Here is a 24,145-nt window from a genome sequence, read left to right on the forward strand (position 1 = left end):
GATGATCATCTTGTGTGTAATGGGGCAGGTCTTACCTCCGGAGATTATAGGCATGCTATGTATAGAAAAGAGAGAAGAAAGGAGGACGTTACTAAAAAAATGGCAATCACGTGTATGTACGGTAAGCATGTGTCAGCATGTGTGTGAGCACACACCACATTCCGCAATGTGCCGGATGTGGGCTGTGATCTCAAACAGCCATTAAACCCAGCTTTCGTATTTCATGGAAATGTTTCTAATCTGCCTGTTAGGACTCACAGGACAAGAACAGAATAAAGTTTGCTTTAGGAAAGTGGCGAGAATATGATAGACAGAGACTTTGAAGGAATTTGGAGAGATGAGTTAAGAGCATATGCAAGTCAAGTGCCTAAATTCATCCTGAACAAGGAAGAGCTTAGTCCAAGGCCACAGGCTGTGACCTTGGTCACAGGCTGAGGGCATAAGACAGCAGCCTCAGAAACAACCAAGAGAACCTCACTCCCCAAGTCACTACAAGATAAAAAGATCAATCAAGAACTTGGGAGTCCAAAAGTCCCACCAGTCTTTCAGCACAGAAGACTCTCTAGGCTAATTTCTATGGGTCTGAAATTTCATACAGAGAAAGTGGAAGCATCCAAAGGCCTCACACAGTGCAGCACAGAGGGAAGTGTGTCACAATGGCTTTCCAGGTTGGCTTCAGCAGGGACAATACTGGGAATGGAAATCAAGATGCCTGACAACCCATGGTCTTAAACCAACTTCTCCCCAGATGATGGCTTCTCCTATGTAGTGATCATTTCCAGCCCACTCTTGACTCCTGTGGCCACACTTAAGGTAGAGTCTATTCAGCATTTACACACATTAAAGCCAGTGCCACAGTAGAAAAGAGGCTGGGTAAACTTGGGTAGCACCTAAATACAAGTTTATCCTTTACTGTCTAGCCCAAGTGACACTTGAATGAGTGGCCTTAATATTGTATCAATAATCCCATGACTTGATATGTCTACGCAACCAGGACTCACTTACAGGGAGGAAGAATCAAAGGTACTTAGTTTTATAGACCAGATTTGAGATGAATGATGGGGCCTTTTTCTTCGATCCAAATGTCTCATTCTTAAAGAAGATGGAAATAAAATGGTAGAAAATATCTACCCAAAAGACTATTCAAACATTCTACAGGCAGACAATGTAATTCATGCATTCTAGAACCACAAAACCCTTTCTGATTAGATACGTCCATCCAACCTTTTCTCAATGGAGTTGTTAAGAAACTCCGCTGGCCAAATATGCACCTTGGATGTGAATGGTTCTCAATGATGGCCAAAACGATGGGATGTGGACCGAGAGGACGGCCAAGTTTCCTGATTAATTCCATCTAGATGTCCTTCGTGGCTTATGGAATGGCCAACTAAGTCAGCCTAGGACTGCACAGTCACTGACCTAAAACTGCCACTGAAGGAGAATTGGCAATAAACCAGTCTGCACCCCAGGGTCCCCCCTAACAGCTCTCCCAGGCAGTCCTTTGCAATGCTTTCCCACATCCTTAGCAGACAGGCCAATGTCTGTCATAGGTTCTGGGAATCTAATTCTCCCCCTCTGGAAATAAAAGAAAAGGAAGGCAAAGCATAAAGAGAGAGACAGAGAAGAAGGACAATTTAAAAAATAGAAAGGAAAAAATTTCTTTGGCTTTCCTCCCAAAATCTGAAGTCAACAGTTACAAATCCAATCACGCATTCAACAGTCTACTCTACAGCTGGCCTGGTTTTAGGCTGTGGGATATAGTTGTGGACAAGTCCCTTGTCATGTTATGACTTCATGTCAGCGAGGAAGGAGGTGAGGAATGGAAAAAAAAAATGTACACACGCACACACAAATATGCATGCACATACACATATGCACACACATGCAAGCATACGAATTGGTAAGAGTCTAAAATGATAAGGACTACTTTTAAAGACGTGAAAATTTTATTAGGATTGCATACATAATTAGAATTAGCTAGAATTATATTAACAAAAGACAGTCTCTAAATGGTGACTTATGAGACCTGCTTCAATAAAATAATAAAGTAGATCTGCATCTTGGATCTTTAAATACAAGTGGGTGTTTTTCAAGTACCTGAATACAAATGTTTCACTAAAGTTGCTTATGTTTTTCTATAAACATTTGCCTAGATCTTTACAATATTTATTTCATGGGTCTGCCTTATCAAGGAAACAAAAGTAAACTTCAGGGACCGGCCCGGTAGCGCAGCGGTTAAGTGCGCATGCTCCACTTTGGGGGCCTGGGGTTCGCCGGTTCGGATCCCGGGTGTGGACACGGCACCGCTTGGCAAACCATGCTGTGGTAGGCGTCCCACATATAAAGTAGAGGAAGATGGGCACAGATGTTAGCTCAGGGTCAGTCTTCCTCAGCAAAAAGAGGAAGATTGGCAGTGGATGTTAGCTCAGGGCTAATCTTCCTCAAAAAAAAAAAAAAAAGTAAACTTCAGCCAGGTCGCTGCAACAATGATCACAGATTCAAAATCAATAAAATCAGACTTGGTGACACCCAGACTTGGTGACATCCGACCATGGATCAAGAAAACATAGTTCTCCTGTCCCCTCTTAACACCAGAAGTTGAGAGAGAGAAGGTGCCTAGATCTCTGAGCCATGTCAACTGTTCCACTTTCACCTCTCTGAGTGGTGCTCACTGTAGATGCTCCTCCCCCACCCCCAAACCCCTCCCTCCCTTCCCCAGTCCCATCTTGCTCCATCACCCCAGCACATAGTTAGGTGGGATGGAGCGTCTGAGAGAACTGGAACTTTTGATGGAAAAAGCCGTGAGTGATGGGGCTACAGTACAGCTTACCTCACAGGACTGTGGTAAGAGCTAAATTGGACGTTTAAAAAGTTCCCTGTAAACTACAAAATCACAAAGAAATAAAACTTACTATAATCACTGTGGAGCAGGAGGGAAAGAATGGTGGACAAAAAACACCTAAAAGCCACAGTTCACAGGAGCTTTCACAAAGATGTCCTAGGTCCCCGTACTATCATTTCTCTAGAGTCCGAAGAACTTCCTGACCCTAGCTCTGCATCTAAAGCAGGATTTTCTAAACTGACAACATTAGAAGATCCATGGATAGTCTTTCAGGGGTTCCTTAGCTTCCTGAAATTACTTGGGAAAAAAACAATGCGTGTATCTAAGTTCATTTGCTGGGGAGAGGACCATAGCTTCCACCAGAATATAAAGGGACACAGACCCAGAAGAGGGACGCTGCGCCTGCCGTAAAGGGGAGTGTTGAAGACTGTGTACCAAGCATTGAGATCCTGCAGGAGTTAGCATTTCAAGAGGTTAAGAAAGCATCCATGGCCATGTCCAAACCAGCTGGATCTTCAGGTCATTTTCCTCCCCTTGGGCACTCCCCACCTAACCCCCACCCACAGCCCCTTAACGGAATAATCCAGTAGTTGGCTGCTTGAAAGATACTGTAAATAGCTCCAACAGAGTGCAGTTTGGGGCAGCTTCCAATTAGCCTTCGCTTGCAGTCTTTTGTTCCCTGCCAAGTTTGTGCAGCGAGCATCCAACGCCCCGCCCTCTGCTTGGCTCAGAGTCGCAGGGCAGGGAGGAGTCAAGTGTGTGATCAAGCTGATAGATGTCAGCTCCAACGTGTACGGATGTCCCACCTGAAAGCTGACAAGGGGAATTAAAAGGTGCTTTCGAAACGGGTGTGCCTGGCAGTGTGGCAGTGAAGGGAGCTGGTTTCCCGTGAGTTTCATTTTTTTGTTTCTCTCCGTCTAGCCTAACCCTAACTTTCCCTGCTGCCACTTAATTATCCACGATCATTTTACCCTTTTCTCCGCTTACTGGCTGATTGTCTCCCCACTTCATTTGAATCCCAGTGGAGATACATCTGAGCTAAAAACAAAGCTGATGGCCAATTAAAAGGTAAGTGCCTTATGTTAAAAGCCAGAACATTATACTTCAATATTCATAATTAGGTAGCTTTTGAATGACTGAAGAGCAATGCATGTCCATATATGGGGCCAATCAGGGCAACTATATTTTGCAATCCAAATCAACCAAAGTCTATTTAACCGATTGCTGGGAATTACCTGCCTCCTTGTTGGCTGGCTGGGAGGCTCAGTACTTCATAAATATTAGAGCTGTAAAAGACCAAGGAGTTCCTAATGTGTTTATTTCAGTATAATGAATTCTTCAGGAAAGTGATAGGATTGCTGAAGCAGAGCTTGGTAAAAAACCCTACTGATTTTGGCAGCTCTACTATATATATTCAGGAGTAGCATCTAAATATGACCGGGGAAGAGAGCATAAAGATTATTCACTTGGGCTCAATTTTTTTAAGTTAAATGAAATAGAATTTATCTTTCACTTATTTTCCAAATTATCAGACCACCAAAATTGCCACTGGAGTTGTACAAAGTTAAAGAGAGATATAAAGGAGAAAGTGAGCACTGGAGCAGAAGATCATGACTGACCAGATTCGAGTGGACTTCAGCACCCCCTGAAGGTTGGGGGCTGGCAGTGATCCCCTCTTGAGTCCCTCCAATGTGATTATTCTCCCAGCAGAAAGTCAATTTAGAATTTGCTCTTAGAACCTTTAAGTGATGCTTTCAAGTGTTTATTAATAATGCAGCTAATTTTGGGGGGGTGGGGGATGGGGGTCGTTCAGTCTTGCCCGAGAGGTAAGACAATGCCACTTGACAAATTGAGAGCAAAGGCAGGCCAAAGAAATGCTCACAGTCACCAATCAAACCCTTTCCAGAAAAGAACTGAGGATGAATATCTCCACTCCCCGCAAATGCTCTGTCCACTGGGAGGCAGCATAGGCTGCTGGAAAGAGAAATGGGCCAGAGCTCAGAGATCTGGGTTCTAGTCCCTGCTGTGCCATGGACTTGGGGCGTGTGGTGCGGAGACAGCAACAGAACCCTAGTCACCAAATGAGGGCAAAAAAGAGAAAATGAGACAAGAGATGCAGGACTACTTGAGAGGCAAAGATACAACCTGCTGAAAGGAAATCCACATAGACAAACGTTTGGAGGGTGTGGAAACTGATCTTTTTAGCTACAACTGACTTTCCTCTGAGGTGGAAAGAGACCACTCTACAGGGATTTAAAATAAATAGAACAACAGAACAAACACACTTTAAGACAGAGCTTTCTAAAGTGTGCTTCTAAGAATCCTCATCCAGGGAAAAAGTCCTCAGGTCAAACAAATTCTGAAAATGTGACCTACTCCACCACACACATCCTAAGGATCTGGGAGATTTACAGCGGACATTAACATATTAAAGCCCCATAGTTAAGAAAGCTCTTTAATTCCCAATTTCGCAAACTGACTTGACAAGGCAACCTTTCCTCACACGCAAACAGTAAAACAAATATTGGCTCCACGGAGCACACTAAGAAATGGTGTTTTAAGCTATTAAAAACAGCATTAACATCTAGTCCCAAATTGGAGAGAGAACATTATGGAACCACCATCCACAGTCTTGGGTGGCTGGTCAAGTGGTTTGCACCATTTTATCCACCACCCCCTCCTTATTCTCTCCGATCAACAACGTGCCTTTGTGAGGCAGCTGGCCAAGGTGAAAGGTTAATTCTGTGGCCATGAAACTCAGCCCAGCTAACAAACACATATGGGGTTGAACCTGGTCACCTTGGCCCCATTAGCTCTAACCAACTGAGCTGACCAGCCCCAGACATCAGCCTTAGTTATAAGCTCTAAGGGAAATAAAAATTTAAAGACATCAGTACGTGGCCTATGGGCTTTAGCATATAAACTTAAGGAGTTTTTTGAATAATATTTGAGATGAAGGCATGCTATTTCATCCATAACAGGAAAGAAATAGTCAATAGGTAATCTGATAGGACCTCTGGAGCTACACTCCAGGTGGGTTCAAATCTCAGTTCTACCATCTGACAGCTGTGTGACCTTGAGCAAACTACTTAACTTGAACTTCAGTCTCAAAATCTGTAAATTAGGATAAATATATTCCATTCCTCAAGGATTATTAGGAGGATTATGTGAAATGATTTATGTCCATGGACTTCGCACGGTGCCTAGCACATGATAAATATCAATGAATATTGGTTATTATTACTACATTTCAGAGGACGGAATAATCTCAGAAAATGCAGCTCCCTCTCAAGTTAGCATCAAGAAAATGCAATTTTGATTTTTTTTTTTGGTTACATAAAGTGTTTTTACCATGTAATTTATCAGAAAATATGCCTCTTAAACCTTCACTGAAAATCTCAGTGTGTGGATGCGATGGCCTTGGTCAGGTTTTGTCCTTGAGAACAGATTTCTAAATTAATAACTTCAGTAGCTATAAAATATGATTCAGCTAACTGAAACTCATTTTACTGGTATACTCCCAGGAATATATTTCCCAAGGGAGATACACCCAATCTAATGCTAAATAATTGCAAGGTATTATTATTTGGCCTAGCTTAGTATTTCCCACCAACACTGTGACACAGATCAGTAAATGGAGTTTCCCACCACACATCACAGGAGCAGGAGAAAGGAAAAGGTGGGGAGAGAGACTTAAGGACAGACAGAACTGCAAGAGGCCCGGAGAATGGACACAGGGACTACAGGGCACAGGGCAGTAGCAGCAGGCCTCCTGGACTAGGCACATGGCTCCGTCAAGGACTGGCCTAGACCTGTTCGCACACTGACTCAGCCCCAGGTTTGGAGAACAGCCATTGGAAAGCTTACTGGGAGTCACACAGCAGCAGCTCCAGAGGCCAAATATAGAAAGAGACTTAGCCAACCTTTCAATCCCTGTCCCACACAGTTCACATGACCAGAGTCCACACGGACAGGTCCCAGGTTCGTCATCTCAGGAGACCTCAGTGAAAAGGATTTCCATGGTGACCATGTGGAAGTCACCTCAGTAACCAAATACAATAACCCTTCGCCTCTCCAGACTCCTGGCTCTTAACCTTTAAGACCCTTCCAGGCATATCCGGCCCAGGGAAACCAAACCCCAAAGTCAATAGGGTGTTATGGTCATTCACAGAAGGCCTGTAGGCTCTCCCTCCCGTTCGTTCTTCGACTTCACACTCCTCCCCTCTTGTGACAGGTCATTTGTAACTGTCTCGTGGGTTTTATTTAGTTGTGGTGGGCACAATTAAATGCTGTTCTAACTAAGAGAGTCCTTGTCCAGAAAACAAAACCACACAAAAGTCAGTCTGGTTACTTTGGCCACGTTTAGTGATCGTTTCACATCAGCACCTCGTTGATCCAATCAATGGTTCAGCGGTTGGCTGTTAATAAAGCTGGATAAAAACAAATTGATCACAAAAAGGTCAATTTGGTACCTAACACGTAGAAGGCTAGCATTTGAACACTAGTCATCTGTGGGGAATCAACACCATATAAAATCAAGAATATTCCACCTTTACCAATAGTCCATTAAATGAAAGAAGGAAAAATTACTCCCCAAAAATAGTTATTGTTTGCTTATTTTATATTCTTTTTTATATCTATCAGTGCAGAGAAAATTAGATATGGGGGAAAAAGATAATGAATTAGCTTTTTAAAAATTGCTTGTGGTGATTTCAAAGACTATTTCAGCCACAAGTAGAAATGGAAATAAAGTGGTCAACAAGACCAGGCTAACCTATAGATTGTTCATAAAAGAAAAAGAAATGACATGCAACTCTTTTTCTTATTTTCGTACATTGGTTACCACATGTAGAAATTGTGTCTATAAACTTCCTTTGACTATCTCAGAAATATACAGTTTTGAAGGGTCCTCACTACCCAAGAATAAAGGAAAAAGTTGAACATGCTTCCAGAGTTCAAGTGACATGATCAGGGAAGCCAGCCTAACCCTCCAACTGGTCATTCCCTACCAAAGCTGTTTATCATTACCATGTGCATTGTACTGAGGCCCAATTTAGATCTACAAAATGTGTGGGAGCCCACTTTTATGAGCTGCTTCTACATTTCCGAGAGTGAAAAGGAAGGCAGAGCAAAGTGGGAGAGCAGACCCTTCAGCAACCAGTTGGCAAAAATCAATAATCTAGGTAGGAAGGTTGCCAGTGCCGCAAGCCACATGTCAACAGTGACAGAGAGAATGGGTGAGGCGGGAGCCAGAGAGAAAGAAAGAAGGAACAGACAAGAAAGGTCCAACTGCAGAAAAGGGAGATGGCTATGGGCTGAGCTGACGGTGTAAACTGAAATTCAGAGGGCAGCATGGCTAGGTACTGGAAGAGCCATTGTCCTCAGATCTGAATAGTAGCCCCTGTCATAAAATAGGTCAAGTCCTTGTCCTTGGTATCCTTGGTCAAGTCACTTAATCCTTTGCCTCACTTTCCTCATTTGTAAAATGAGAAGGTTGGACAAAATGGTCTCTAAAGTACACCCACCCTCTCAATTTGTCTGTCCTGTTTTCACGTACTTGCATACACAGGAAAGACCCAACCACTGACGGTCCCAACTTGGGGAAATAACAGAAATATACTTTGCTTCCTGAGTGTTACTTGGGCAAAGAACTGTGCCTGGTTTCTTCTATTCTATGTTTTCTTTTTCTTTTTCCTCCATCAGACATCCCACAGAAATACCCCAGAAACATTATCCCTGCGAGTTGATGGAGTTTACTTGCTCAAGTCCTACTTCTTTGGCAAGGCTATGATTGCATGCCAGGTCTTCTTCCTAGGCTCTGAGTGCCCACTGGGATCCCCACCCTAGGCTCCAGGAGAAGAGAGAGAACCCGACGGGGCAGTCTAGCTGCAGCTACAAAGCCCAGCATTAGACAGTGCACGCTTTGGAGTCATCCTACCTCAGGCTGAGAGTTCAGTCAGATCCTAACACGGAGTTTAATTTCTCTGTTTCTTCACCAAGGCAACCAATTTATACTGTTGTCACCAAAAAGTATTTATTTGTTTATTTATTAAAAATATAGAACACTAACCATACAGCAGGGGCTGTGCTAACTGCTGGTGCTGGTGCTGGGAGAGCTTGGGGTTCCCTTATACACATAGACACAGACCGTGACAACAGCTCAGTGTGTTAATGCTAGCACAGAGATCCCTGCCCAGTCTACAGGGACTCACAGGAGGATCCTGGGAATGGTAACAATAGCTTTCCAGCACTACTGATATTTGAGCTGGTGCTTGAAGAAAGAAGACAAGTTTGCCAGGTGGTGTGGAGCAGGGGAATGCATTTAAGGTAGAGGACACAGCGCAATGGCTGAGAGTCGGTCAAGGGTGTGATCAGCCCTGAGGATAGTGCCAAGTTCAGTGTGATTGGTGTAAAATGCTTTCATTGGCAGTCCTACATAGCTTTGGGTATAAATATCTAGGTGACGGCCTCAGACAGCTTTGCCTATAGGTATGGTAACAAAGTACTATGGGTCAAAAATTAGAACATAAGGCCCGAATATAAGCCACTTAAATCTTGGAGTCTAACATAGAAAGAGAAACACAGGAAGAGAAAATATAAATATATTTATAATTTATAAAAATATTTCTGGAAGAACTTTTTAAAGGAAATTCTCATAGTCTTCCGTAGGCGCCAAGCATTGCTCTAAGAACTCTCCGTATATTAACTCATTTAATCTGCTCAGTAACCCGCTGAGGCAGATCTATTATTCCTGACACTTAACAGATCAGGAACCGAGGCAGAAAGTTCAAATAACTTGCCCAAGATCAATCGGACAATTAATAACAGGGCCAGGATTGGGAAGCCGAGGTGGATTCCATCTCCAGTGCTCTTAACCACAATGCTTTACCACCTCTCATGAGGCAGTGGTAACACGGTCACCCCCAGAAGGTGAGAGGGGCTGGGGAGATGAGGACAGAGGTGGGAGCCCTGTCACATTCCCAATCTCTTCCTCGGTATATGGCAATGTCCCCAACGAGTGCCAGGCAACTTTCCACTGTAGAATTTTTTGTAACTTCGGATTCAAAGCAAACGTAAAGATAGAAACGGAACTGTTCTAAAATGTTTAGGGTACAGGTACTGTCCCACAAAAAGGCCACAGGCAGCAGCTTGAAGGGAGGGAGCACAAGGAGCCCACAGACCCATCAGCAACCCATCATGCTCCCTTTCCATGCTCCCAGCCAAGTGGAGAAGCACAGTTCGACCACAGCAAGGGGAGCAGGGCTGCAAAAGGGTGGGCGAACCCACGCCTGGAAGACGGACCCAGTCACATGGAAGTCCTTCCTTGTCCCTCTTTCCTTTCTATTGTCATTTCCTAGTTCAGTCTCAGCCACTGCAGCTGCTCAATGGCAATGCATTAGAAACCAAGACAATAGCAACAGACCCCAGCAAGATAGCTGTAAAAGAGGCAGCTGCCAGGCCTCCTTCCACAAGAGCACTTCCCAACAGCGAAAGGTTGGCTTGGGCACCCGGAAGTGGAAGGCCCACACAAAAAAGCCCTGCTCCTCACTACCAACTCCAGTGCAAACCCCCACTCTATCCTCCCTCCACTTTCTTGAAGCAGGAGCCCATATATTATACCATGCCATGGTTCATTTCAGCAAAAATCAACTAGCATTCTTCTGACCTGGGGCAAAAAATTCCCTCATTGAGATCCTGAAAAATAACATTACATCATGTTGCCCGTGTCAGGTTTATAAATGGGCCAGGGGGAGGCTGGGGTGTAACCTGACACTATCAAAACACTGGCCCTTGGAGAAGAAAGGAGGCCATTGTTGTAGGCTGTCAGCTCTCCTCTTGCTGGAGGTAAAGTGAGTTGAGAGAAATGTTAGTGGGAGGCCAGGCCCGGCGCTGGCCCTCACTCCCCATCTCCTAAGAAATCAAGCAGCCTTCCTCCAAAACGGGGTTGCCCCCATTTCCCGCGAGGTGTGTCACCCTCCTTTCCATTCTCTGGGGAGGGTGGATGAGCTAAGTAATTTTTATTCCCATGTCTCAAAGCAAAGAAGCAGTTAAACATAAGATAACCAAGACCAGGGGCCTTTTTTTTCCCCCTTTTTTTCTGAGCAGGACTCACTCCTCTAAACAGACACCAAAAAGAGAACTGAGCCCCCACGATCACGTGTACATGAGAGAAACAATTTTATTTGAAAGACAGAAATATGAACATGGCCCAAAGTAGAAAAAAAAACAGACCCCAAGAAGGGTCGAGGGAAGATCGAAGCGTAAAGCAAGAAATCCTGAAACCTGAAAAATATTTCAAAGCGAAGCACTGGGGTTCGGATCCAGAGACAAGAAAGTGACAAAAAGAACGTGCACGGGATTACAGAGCTGGGACAGACACAGAACCAGCCAAAAGACAAAGTGTTGGCACAAAGATTAAAAACATTTTAACGGATAAAAGGAGAAGAAAAAGGATTTATGGTGACAGAAAGTTTAGAAAATAAAAAGCAAGTCAAATGTAAGCCAGCTTGACTGGAGAAAGAATTCATTCTGCTGGTCAAACATTTAATTTGATTTTCTCTTTTCTTTCTTCCCCATCTTCCAGCTCAGCCGCTAAGCACAGGGGAGCATGCAAATGTGCTATCCATGGCAGAATGTGCAGGAGGGCTGACCGCCAGTCCCCACAAGGGTGGTGCCAGCGCTGTGATCATTCAGGACAACAGGCCTAAGGGCCATGGGTGAACCAGGGAACACAGGGACACAGAGCTGAACTGATCACTTGTACTCCTCCTGTCTTCTGCCTGTTTCCACCAAATTGTTGCTAATCCTATCATCACTCCACCAGGAACTTAACCTCTTACAAAAGCGCTCCCCACCCACCCTTAGTGCCTTCTTGGCTTCATTCACCAGCAATTAAGAAAGGAGGCCATACAGACCACTGGGTTCCTGGTTGCTAAACTCTGCTTTTATGTTAACCTCACCACATTTTCTTTAGAACACAACAGGGACCCCCTCAACTAAAGTGAAATGGTGCCCCATGGCCCAAGTGCATGGCTCTTCAAAAGAGCTTTCCCACAGAGCCCTGGAACCAGCCCCTTCCCTGGTTCAAAGAAGTGAAGGGGAGGGGCCGTGGACCACCCTCCAAGCCCAGAGCTTGCATTTCCCTCACAATTCCAGTCCCTCAAGTCTCTCTTTCAGCGAGGAGACTGTTATTGGCGCCAGAGCATGTTGCATTAAGGCTTGCAGGCTGATAGCAAGCGGGGACAGAGGGGCAGGGGAGGCAACTTGAGGTGGCAGACACCATTCGCCGCAGTACTGAACCTAATGGAACAAAAGGAGACACGCAGACACAGAAGGCTGAGGCCCTTGACACAGGGCATCTGTGAATCTGCACCAACCCTTTGGTATAACAAGTTTCGATCTTGGAAATTCTCTGACCGTTTCTGTTACTTTGCCTGGAAGCCTGTGCTCTGACACCCCCAGTCATGAGACTTCCTTCCTTCCTTCTCTGTTGAAGATGCCCTTGCATTGTCTAGCTCCCCCTTCATCTTTTACCATATCCCCCAATTAAATTCTTCATCACATTTCACTGAACAGAGATTGAGTGCCTACTATGGGCCAGTCACTGGATTAGCTGCCGGGAATACAGCCGTGCAAAATCAGAATGGTCTCCACCCCTAAACTCATTTGCCTTCCTTCTTCCTTCCCTGTGTCCAAGGTTCTTGACAAACTCAACAGACAGGTTTTAGGTGATTTCATGAAATCCATGTGGTTCACAGTGATTTGTCCAAAGAGTAACACTCAGACTCTAGAAGAGGCTGAGAATGTCAGAGTGCCCAGGGTAAAGGGGGACGGGAAGGCCTCAAGCAGCCTGAGAACAGAAAGGGAATTTGTGGGGATGGACAAGGGTTAAAAGAAAAAGGAAGGAAGGATGCAGGACCACGAAAATGGTGATTTTAGGAATTTACCTGCACATTTTTTAGATTGTTATACATGTCCGGCCATGCTTCTATACCCTCAGGTGTTTATGTCTCTGATTATGAGAAAGAAAGTGCTGGTCCCCTAAAACAATTGCCTAACTCACTGAAACGTCGTGGGATTTCAGGGGGAAGGCCATGTCTAACCAACACCCACAATTTTGTGTTCTTAGAGACTTAGTCTTTTGCTCTGAACTTCTCACTTGCCCAGAAAATTCAAAAACACAGTGCTAAGAGAGGCCTCCTGAAAAGTCTGACACCTTTGTCCCTAAATTTATTTTCTCATTAATGAGTAAAGGGGGATTTATTGTTTGAAACAATGTCTGTTTCATATCAACTCTTTTTCCATGTTTTTCCCTCAGATAGTGGAGCTCCAAAGAGACCAAGAGCAGATGTTTTATATTTCAGGAGAGAGTGGTCTCCCCCAATTCCTGAAAGATTCCTGGAATTCTTATACTTAACAAAAATTAGCTACAGAGAAAGAACATGAATCATGAATTGGGAGCCCAGGAAGCCTCTGGGAGCCAATCATTTATCCCCTCCTCCTACCAACCTTCCACCACCCCAAAGTCTGCCCATTGCCCAAGGAAACACCCTTCTGAAAAATGAGGCGCCACGCTCTTCTAGCCGCCCCAAGAGCAGAGCTATATTCTGTGATTGGGAGAAGCCAATCCCTGTGCCATAATCTCAAGAGCTAGAAGTGGGAGTCAGACCCGTGTTCCACTCCCAGCTCAGTCTGGGCTTTGTTAATTACTCAAGTAATATATATCTCTATTACTTCATCTGTCCAACAGAGATCACAACATACGACCAATCTCTCTTTTTGGAGTAATGCAAAGATCAAGTGAGAGGCAAGTGTATCCCAATAAGTTAAATACTTACAAAAGCGAACAGTATTTGTACTCAAATCATTGACATCTGGCACTCTGTCTACAAGGACTCTGAGCTAACCAGTACACTTCGGCACGTGTGGACGGAGTAACAGTCACACAGCTCTGAGGCTGACGTCAGCTGGGCTCTCAAAGGTTGCCCATCCCTGGGCAGATCCCTTTAGCACTGCTTGTGCAGGCTGTTGCAAGCCTTTAACCATGAAACATTTATTCAATAAACATTTACTGAGTACCTGGCACAGTACTTGAATAATGAATGAATGAGTGCCTAACGCAGAGATGAAAAACACATGGCAAGTTACCACCAGTCTCTGATCTTGAAGCCATATCAGAAACCATTAATGGATTAAGGCATTCTTTCTCTCTCTCTCTCTGAAAGCCCTGGATGTAGCTTAGAATTCTCAGACTTGACACAGGAAACGAAACCTCTTTGCCATTCCTGATCTAGGCACAAAGATAAAACACATCTTAACCCTGGTTTCAAGGAGCTCACAAACTAATGGGACAAAGACAATAAATAGACAAATGTAACATAATATATGTTAAGACAGAAGTATGAGAGTCCAGAGGAAGGCCATGGCATTTAATGATGTGGATAAACCAATAATTCTCCAAGTTGCCTTGGCTTTTAAGATGCCACTCCCTCCATGTTTTTCTTCTGCCTCTCTAATAATCCTTTTCTTCTTCCATCCTCTACCCAACTTCCATATTTTGGCGCTCTTGAAGTTCTACCCTGCTCCTCTTCTATTCTGTATAGACGCTCCTGGATCATCACATTCCCTCTCATGACATCAATTGCCATTTACATACTGATTGCACCCAAATTTATATCCCTAGCCCTGATCTCTCTCTGCAGCTTCAGACATATATTTCCAACTGCCTCTTAGCACCAACAGGCTGCTCAAAACCTAACTAATTTACTCTCTTCTCTTAACCTTCCTCAGCAGCTCTATGCAGCCTCCAATAATCTTGATGTCCTTCAAGGCACTGCTATTTAAATCTTCCAAACTAGAAATCCTTAGCTTGGCATCATCTGACTCTGTGATGGACTCTGGCCATAAGGCTGATATGACTCTAGGCCTCTGTGCATGCTGTGCACTCAGCCTGGTATCAACCACGGACTCACTCTGGCTTTCCTTTTTCATCCTTCAAGATCCAGAAACCCAATTCCAATGTCACTTTGGAATACTTCCCAATACCTCATGGCAGGGTTAGTTATGCCATCCTCTGTAAACAAACGATCTAATAAGATTCCAAAATTCCTCCCTCTCTCATCAAAAAAATTAAGTTATACATAAGGCAGTATGAATGTTTATGCAACCTATTTTATACAAAGTTTGCAAGCATCATCAGTTACCACACACAAATAAAGCATTAACTGTTTCATTCATTCATTAAATAAATATGAAGTCCTCGTCATATGGTAGGGAATCTTCTAGGTGCTAAGGATAGAGCAACAAGACAAAGTCTCTGCTATCATGAAGCTCATGTTACAGTGGGAAAGACAGACAGTAAGCAAATACAACATCAGATTACCAGACATCGTAAATTTATTACAGAACTCATTTATTAGAGGAGATGATGGAAGTTGTTTTAAATATAGAGAAAAAAGTATAACTCTTGAATAATGAAAAAAAAAATTTAAATCCCTTAAAGCTGAAAGGAATTACTCTCGCCCTGCCCATGCCCTTCTATATGGTCACTATCTTCAACATGTTCATTGTTATTATAAGAAAAGAGAGTGTAACTGCAGTAAAATCTTACCAATCTAGGGAAATTGGAGGGAAAGCATGAATTACCAAAAATATCTGAATTTAAAGAATTTTAGTGAAAAATAAAATCTTAAAACTTTATTCGACATGAACACTAATTGCTAATAAACTATTTCCACAAAGAGGTACCATCAGACCTACTTTTTTGAACAGAGCGTAAGTTGGAATTGGTATGCAAATAGATTCTGTTCACTTTATAAAACCGTTTAAAAGTTTGTTTCTTTGAACCGGCTATATAATCCCGAGCAATCTTAAGTATATAAACCCAGCACTCTAAACATTGAAATGTTCAATATACATTTATATTAATAGTTTTTATTATTTACATGCTTGGTCAACTGCTTTTTACGGGAAGGCTTTCACAAATCATCAAACATTTTAAACAGTGGAGTTTGAAGTAAGGAGATTGTATTATGCCTAATCTGAAAGAACAACAAACGCCAGCAGCACAGGCAATCAAGAGGGTTAGAGACTTGAGTCCCCTCTCCGCACTGAAAAGCTCCCTGTTTGAGAAAGACAAATACTGTGCAATCTCACTTAAATGTGAAATCAGGAAAAAAAAAAAAAAAAAACTCATAGGAAAAAAGATCAGATTTGTGGTTACCAGAGGCAGGGGGTTGGGAGTAGGGGTGAGGGAAATGGATGAAAGAGGTCAAACTTCCAGGTATAAAATAAACAAGGACTGGGGATGTAATGTACAACGTGACGGCTATAGCTAACGCTGCTATGTAAAAAATGGGAAAGTTAAGAGAGTAAATCCTAAAAGTTCTCATCACAAGGAAAAAAACATTTTGTGTGTGTGTGTGTGTGTCTATACATGATGATGGACATTAATTAAGCTTATTATGGTAATCAATTCACAATCTATGCAAGTCAAGTCACCATGCCTTAAACTTATACTGTGTTGTATGTCGATTATATCTCAATAAAACTGGAAAAAATTTTAAAAATATAAAGGTGCCTGTTCGTATACAGGAAAAGTTCTCCTCTACAGAACTCCTACGGAAATTAAACTCACACTCCAGCTCTGCCAAAATATTTGTTCGTCTGCTTTAGGTCACCCCAACCTCTGTTACAGTCTGGAAGCTCTGCTCATAGAATTTTAGAGGACAAAATATCATCTTTCTCCAAAGCAACAAAAGCATTTTAATAAAAATGTTCTTCTGCTACTCTGCCCCTCTCCACCCCTGACACCCACCCCACCTGGCTAACTCCACTTCATTCTTAGATATCTGCTCACATGTCACCTCTTCAGAGAAACTTCTGTGGACCTCACCACCAACAAGATGGTGAGGGGCCCTCCTAAACACTCCCATAATATTCCACCTGCATCCCCATCACAGCATTTCATACACTGAACTAGGGCAGTTTCCTTGCCTGTCCCCACCGGAATACTGGTTCCTTAGATCAGGGTCTATGATGTGATCACTGACATCTTCCCAGCAACCAACACAGTGCTGGATACATAGAAGGATGTAATATACAACTGGGGGTGTAATGTACACCATCTTCCTCTATGGACTAGAGGAAGATGTTTGTCTTGTCTTCTCCCATCTTTACTTTTGTTTTATTTATTTACTGGGGAAACAGACTAAGAAATTTCAAATGCAATTTGTCTAAAAGTGAAGTGTTTCATAAATGAAAAAACTCAGTCCTTGACATGAGGAGGTCTTAGGGAAAGCCTCAAAGGAATGGCTCGGCTCTACACCAAGACTCATTTTTGGCTTATTACTAAGAATTCTTCCTATTAAAATTTAATGCAGTCTTCTCTAGCAGTTCATTTTGTCTGCCAAGTCCTTTATGACTATTTTGATAAGTTATTTATTAACATATAGAAGCCACAGTAATAAACGGATGGCATAAGCCAAGGCTCACAGGATAGAATGAAAGGGCTATGTCCACTCCTGATTTGTCAAGAATACATCAATAGATCCTGTGACAAGCAGCCATCATCAAGTGCTGGCCTGAATGTCACAGCATCCTGGTACACAGTAGGCACTCAACATACGGAATGAATGAATGAATGAATGAATGAATGACTATCAAGGGGAAGGGATCTCAGAAGTCAAATTGTAAACCTAAGCATAGTGGAACCAGAGTGCAATTATGATGGGACACAGATGGGTAAGAAGGCAAGCGGCACAACATAGTCTACAATTTATATAACCTCTGTAACCCTCAACTTCCTCATTTCTAAAATGGGAATGATAACAGAATTCAATAAGATAACGTACAAAGTGCTTTGCACATGTCTAGCAAACAGTGTGTGCTTAAAATTACGAAGTTACTGTTTCGTAGATACGGTTCATAGTTACTAAACTGAAAAGCACACCAGACTAAACTTAAAATAAAAAACGTATAAAGTGGATGTCACTAGGAGACACTCTGAACCCAAAGAAGTGGAATATGTAGGTGTTCTCCACACAATTTGTCATAAGTACTGTACTTGAGAAGAAAAGGATTTTTGGTAAAGTTAATCACATGTTAAACTCATAAGTCTGTTATCTAAAAAGAACCCATTATTTTGCATGGCTTGTATACCCCTGCTTAAAAACACGTATTACACTGAATTACACAAAGACTCCTTTGGGAAATACATGACTGTTTGTATATGTGAAGGAGGATCCATATTCTCACACAATGGAGTTGCTTAAAGTGTACTATACCCTTACCCAGGTATAAATATACTGGCACTGTGATGCTCCCCTAGCTACATCTGGCCAGTCCCTCTAGGAGAGATGCATTATTCTCCTCTAATTCTAATTTTTAAAGCATAGGACAGAGCTGAACTTTCTCCACATTCTATTTAACTTAGGCAGTTATTCAAAATTCCTCTCTTCTGCAAGCATCAATTCTGAACTTGGCTGAAAGAGAAAGAAATACAGCGAACACAAAAAGAGAGAAGGAAAAACAGAATAAACTCTTTTGGCCCTGCCTTATGTACAAAAAGAAAGAAAGGCTGCTTTTCCTCTTCCCGCCCTGTTCCTAGTGGTTACTTTCAGAAAAATCTAGAGGGGTGGAGGTGGAGCAGGTTTGGAAGAAGGAAGGAAAGAGGTGGAAGAGAAGGAAGGTAGGGGGAAAAAACAGCTGCAGAAGAAAAGAAGAAAAAAGAGAAGAAAGGAGAGCTGAAACCCGACACTCAGGAACTCAGGGCTGCGGTGAACGACGTCTCCAACTGAAAACTTGCCAGCCTGGGGAGGCCGAATGGTTCCAATCGCAGCCTTCATTAACGCTTCATACACTCAGCCCCTAATTTACAACCGTTTAACGGCAAACATTCTACAAGCACCTTTGGGGACCTCTGAGGACAGAAAGAAATCTAAGAGAAATTAGGTGCCGAGAGAGCTCCCCTCAAAGGCAAGAGCCCTTTCGTGCAAGCAAGCAATTTAGCACTTTCTTTTTTTGTCTGTTTGGGGCTTTGGGGGTGGGAGTAGAGCGGCGGCGTTGGAGTGGAAGAGACATACAGCCAGTCAGAAGCTGTGAGGAGGTGCAAAGGGCTGGGGTGCCAAGGTACGCGGGAAAGAAGGCAGAGGCTTTGTGTCTGTGGCGCTGTTAGGGGCTGTGCACGAGGGTTGTGTGTAAGTGGGTGGACGCATATAGAGCTGTAGGCAGGGACTCTTCCCAAACAGCCAGACTCTTGTTCCAGCAATTTAAATAAACAAGAACATCAAAATAAAATAAAAACCCACTAAAACAATCATTGCCAAGTGGTTTCCTGGAGTGCTAAAATAGAGACCTTTTTTTTTTTGGTAAAGGATTAAGACAAAGTGGCATAACCTTGAAGTTCACCCCAAGCTGCAGAAACTGAGACCCAGCTAAGGGGCCAGATGGCTTGGAGGGTGGGGCCCCACAGCAGTCTCCTCCACAAGCCTTTCTTGTCATTCTCCTAAACTTTGCTTCTCTTCAGCCCGTCCCTGTGCGTACTGTGAACATCACAGGGTTTTAACTCACCGGGGCCTGGAAACTGGTTAGACAGCTTTTCTCCCAAGGCCACAATGGACAATCAGTCAGCCAAAGCACAGGAGTCCTGGAAAGAAGACTTGAACTCCCTCTCCTCGGCAGGAGAAGGAGAATGGGAAAAGGGAGGCTAACCAGATTACCTTTTAACTAACAGCTTTACCTAAACGGATTAACAGCGAGGATTAACTTTCACAGGACCACAGCGCTGGATCACCACTGCTAGGGTGCGTGGCTCAGACGAAGCTGGCGTTGCCCTCAGCCAGGATCCGGGAAGGAGAAAAGGGCAATGTCTTGTCTGAACCAAAGTCCTTTTCAAAGGCACTCAAGTCTCCCCAGAATGGGCTCTGTGGGATATTAATGCCACAGGCTAAGGGCTCCCGTCTTCAGAGCACCCAACTGCAACATTTAAACCCATATGATCTGTGGGGAAACAGAATGGAAGATCAAAGCGAGGCAGGTGGCAGGGATGGGGTAGAAGGATCTGAGCTCTACATGAAGCCAGGTAGAGGCCACACCATGCCCTGCTCCACAAGACTCAGACGCTCCTACCACAATTTAAAGTCCCTGCACTCCCTCCTTCCCAGAGCCTCCAGAAAAGAGCGCTTTCCAGGCTTCTCCCACCAGTGAGACCCTAAAACCCTGGCACCCAGGTTCTTCTCCCTTTTCCCATCAAATGTGGTGAAATCCCTGTCGTCTTCACAATGGGCTTATCTGAGAGCGAAGGAGGCTGGGAAAACTCCTTTCACCACAAGCCAATGCCTCAGAAAGAACTACACAGTCCCCTGCCACCCCTCTCCTCCTCTTTGTTTTATTGTAACCATAGGAGTTTTCTTAGCCCAGCCGCCCCAAAGAGGATTGCTACTGAAGAGTGAGTGCTTGAATTCACCTCTGCGGTCTGCTATTCTGAAGGCAGAGAGATCCCTGATTTTTATGAAATGCAAGCCGTTCTTCAGGTGTGAAGATCATAACTGCTGACCCATCAGAAATGATCTGTTTGGATTATTCCAGTTTTCGATCGACCTTGATCTCCCCAGGTTCACTGTGTGACTAGAACATTTATGAAATGGCTAGACCATCTTAGGGATGGAGTCTGTGGCCAAGGAATACAGTAAAGGAACAGGTCCTCAGCGGGGGAGACCCTCCGTGTGTCTCCTAGCCCGGTGCTCTAACCAGGTGACCGGCACTCCTTTAAATGGGCATGGTGGTGGCCCAGGCAATGGGAAACTGCTAAAACTACTGTTTGCCTTTTGGGTGGAGAAGAAGGCGTGCAGGCCAACTTTAGTTAAAAAGCAGAATAGTTTAGGTCCTTCATATTTTCATCACTGTAGTCTAACATTACAGTGACGAGACCTCTTGGATTTTTTCAAGACAGTCCTAACTCAAATATTCTGTCCAAATTTTCTCATAATTACACTCACTATCGTCAAGTCCAACAGACCAAATGGTACATTTAGGAAACAGGAGCCCCATCTTTAAAGAACTCAACACTGGGACACGTACTTCAGATTACCAGGATGATTCGAGTCTTAGCATTGCCCCTAAACTAGCAGCTGTGAATTAAAATTTGCTCTGAAAAAAGAATTGCTCATGAGGTCTGAGTTGCACTACACACTGGCTTCAACTTTGGTTGGCTTGTTTCAAAAGAACACAGAAGCTTTTCAAGAAAAGGGGAAAAAAATGGGGAAGGAGGTTGCACAAAGCCTGCTCTTTGCTTAGCAAACCAATAGGAAAAATAAAATGCAAAAAGGGCACACGGCAGGCTGTATTTCCAGGCTTTTGAGAGGGGTACAATTCATTTGGTCTAAGTATCCCCAAGCCTTTCTATTAGAGCAGGGCAAGAAAAGAGACAAGTGTCCTCACTGCCACCAGCATCCCAACTGGATTCCCAGTTATCCCCTCCCAGGCCTTGCCCCTCCCCCACCTGGAGGGACAGTCCCACTCCAGGCAGCTTTTGTAAGTCTCAACACTCACAAGAAAAATGATGGGTTTGAACTATTAACCCTTCCCCAGAAAGGACTGAAATTAAGAAGAGGCCACTGACAAAATATTCACATGAGAATACTGTAAAAAAACACCAAGCTAAATATTTGCCCAGCAGTTCCAGACTCGCCTGAAGAAAGAGAAAAGAAACAAAAATGGAGGGGGGAGTGGCCAAGCAATAGAAAGAGACTGGAGTCAAGCTCAAGATCTATTAAGAAAGAATTACGCAATTTAGAGAAAACTGGAGTTGATGTTGGCATCAGAGAGGAGCAAGGTTAGGGTGAAGAGTGGTGTTGGACTTGAGATCTGTACGGTGAGATGAAAAGGGGAAAAAAATCATATTGATTAAGCTGCTGGCTGTAACACTCTTTTTTGCTGAAAACTCTCTTTGCTGAAAAAAGAGGGAGAAAATGGAGTCTGGTGTAAAGGAACAGCGTGTTATCTACCAGCAGGGAGGGGTTGGTCAGCACATAGACCAGGATTCAAATTCAAGCTCGGCCACATACCTGTTGAAGAACCTAGGGCAAGTCACTTTACCTTTTGGAGCCTCCATTTCTTTTTATGTGAAAGGAGGATAATGATACCTCTCCTTCCTACCTCCAGGTAGTTTTAAAGGTCAAATCTGATCATATAAATGAAATGCGCTGTAAACTCTAAGGTACTACACAAATGTCAAGCTATTTTAGGTATGAGGCTCTTTACGAAAAATGTGGCTGCCCAGATAGCCCTTCAAAAAGTCAAGAAGGATAAAAGAGGCAGAGTAGAGTTGGGAAGGGTGAGCCTGTTGCCCAGAAAGGCTAAGAATCAATAACAAAACCAAATATGATCAGGTTCTCCAAGGACTACCACATACTGTGGGCTCGAGGCCTCCAATGAAAGATCACTAGGCACTAGTTTGCTCATCAGAAAACTCTAGGAATTAAACTAGTTCACCTCCAACAGATGTCTCTTCTAGCCCTAAGAGTGTATAATAGGCATCCGTGTGAGGTGGAGGGGAGAGATACCCAAAGAAGCCGTAGACAACGGAAGGCAACGGCCTGGGCCCTCCGCAATGGGCCTTCATCCCCACCTAATTCCAGTAGGAAATTCTCTAGCTCTGGGCTTTACCTCCTCACAGGAAGGGAGGAAAAAAAGAAGGGGGAAAGGAAAAGAGAGAGAAAGGGAAATGTATTCTTATTCTAGTAGTCAGGTTAAACAAACAAATAGAAACCCAGATTTGGGAACCCTACAGAAATGTATGGCAACAATTCAGATCAGTTTCTGCAAAGGCCAACGCTTCTCAAGGGTCTAGAGTTATAAGCTAGAAACTCTTCTGAGGTATCACATTTATTAACATGGCCTCAAGACTCCAAAACAAAGGCCATGAAAAGTCCATTCTTAAATGTAAAGTCCTAACATGTGAGAGAAACCTAAGGAATTCATGGAGGAAAAGTACACACCAGGCCCTGGCTTCAAGGTCACAACTTTAGGATCATCATAGTTGGGGACATCCAAATGGGTCCTCTTAAGGCCATACAAAGATTTGGGAAATTCTTGCTCTTTGGCCAGCAAATTTGGAAGTGTGGTAGAAAATTAACTCTGTGCTCTCCAAAAGCTCCATTATGAAACCATCATTCCAACAAATCGAGATTGTTGCACGTCTTCAAAGAACTAAGTTATATTTTCCAATCATCAACCTTCGAGGTCACCATCTACCTTCTAAGGAGATGACCATCCTCCAGGGCAACCAACTCTGTTCCTTCCACAAAGACAGGGAGAGGAGAGGTCCTTCCTGGACCCTCAGGGGCCACGTAAACCCATCCTAACTGAAGGAGTGAGATACCTGCTATTACGCAAAAGTAGACTTGACTAAAAGCAATGTTTTCAAAGTTTTTAACTGCCACGACTGCTGCCCAAAAGAAGCCTTATACTCTTGGGCAATTTATAAAACAAAACAAAGCAAAACAAAGACCAACAGTTAGAACTCCTCCCTTAAAGCCTGGGTCCTGGATCATGCCTTCACTGAACTTCCAGAACTTCAAGGAACACAAGTGAAGACAAGTCATTGATTCAAGTCAGGAGACCCAGTCTCACATCCCAGCTGTACCACTTATTTCCTGTGTGGCCTCCGCCAAGACAGTAAACCTCTCTGAGCCCCAGGTGTTTTTTAGAGAAGTTGAGCAATATAAGAAATTTAAAAGTTCAGAGGTTAGTATGGAAACAAAATTAGGGTGGTACAAGAGGGGTAGAAATAATAACATTTTAATTCTCAAGACACTATCATGTAGTTAGTATTATCCTTATTTTACACATAAGGAAACTGAAGCCAAAATGTTAAATGCTGTTTCTAAAATCAAGACTAATGAAACAGAAGCTTCTGCCCCACAAACAAGTGTTCTTCCCACTAGATCCACATTTCTCTCATATCCTGGGCAGGTCCACAATGACTCTGGTGACATTCAAAGTCATTAAAACACGCACATAGGACGCAGTAAAAATAGATGATGAAAGTGAACCCGCATGCCAATAAAACAAAACATATATCCAACTTTCCTTTGTATTTGTTCTTTATAATCCAGTATAATAGTAAAACTGGGCTGAAACAACTGGCTTTCTTTTACTGGGAAAGTCTACCTTCCATTTTTCTAATCTGTGTTCAGGGTGCCATACTGGACTCCACCAAAGCCCTAAAAATTATAACCTTTGGAGCTCTTTTGTCAGCTGTATTTCCCTGGAATGTATTTTTTCTAGCTAGCCCAGGCTGGG

At 43.4% G+C, this 24,145-nt stretch overlaps 1 protein-coding gene and 1 long non-coding RNA gene across 8 annotated transcripts in view; one reads left to right on the forward strand and one right to left on the reverse strand.

Moving 5' to 3' along the window:
• Positions 1 to 24,145, reverse strand: part of PBX1 (PBX homeobox 1) — a 308,294-nt gene that overhangs the window by 251,526 nt on the left and 32,623 nt on the right. The gene's annotated exons all lie outside the window — the stretch shown is intronic.
• LOC138924250 (uncharacterized) lies at positions 3,620 to 11,537 on the forward strand. The gene is made up of 3 exons (XR_011439079.1): positions 3,620 to 3,730; positions 3,865 to 3,910; positions 11,427 to 11,537. It is a non-coding gene; the product is annotated as an uncharacterized lncRNA (long non-coding RNA).

This window comes from Equus caballus, chromosome 5 (genome assembly GCF_041296265.1).
Source record: "Equus caballus isolate H_3958 breed thoroughbred chromosome 5, TB-T2T, whole genome shotgun sequence".
In the NCBI taxonomy this organism is placed as follows: Eukaryota; Metazoa; Chordata; class Mammalia; order Perissodactyla; family Equidae; genus Equus; species Equus caballus.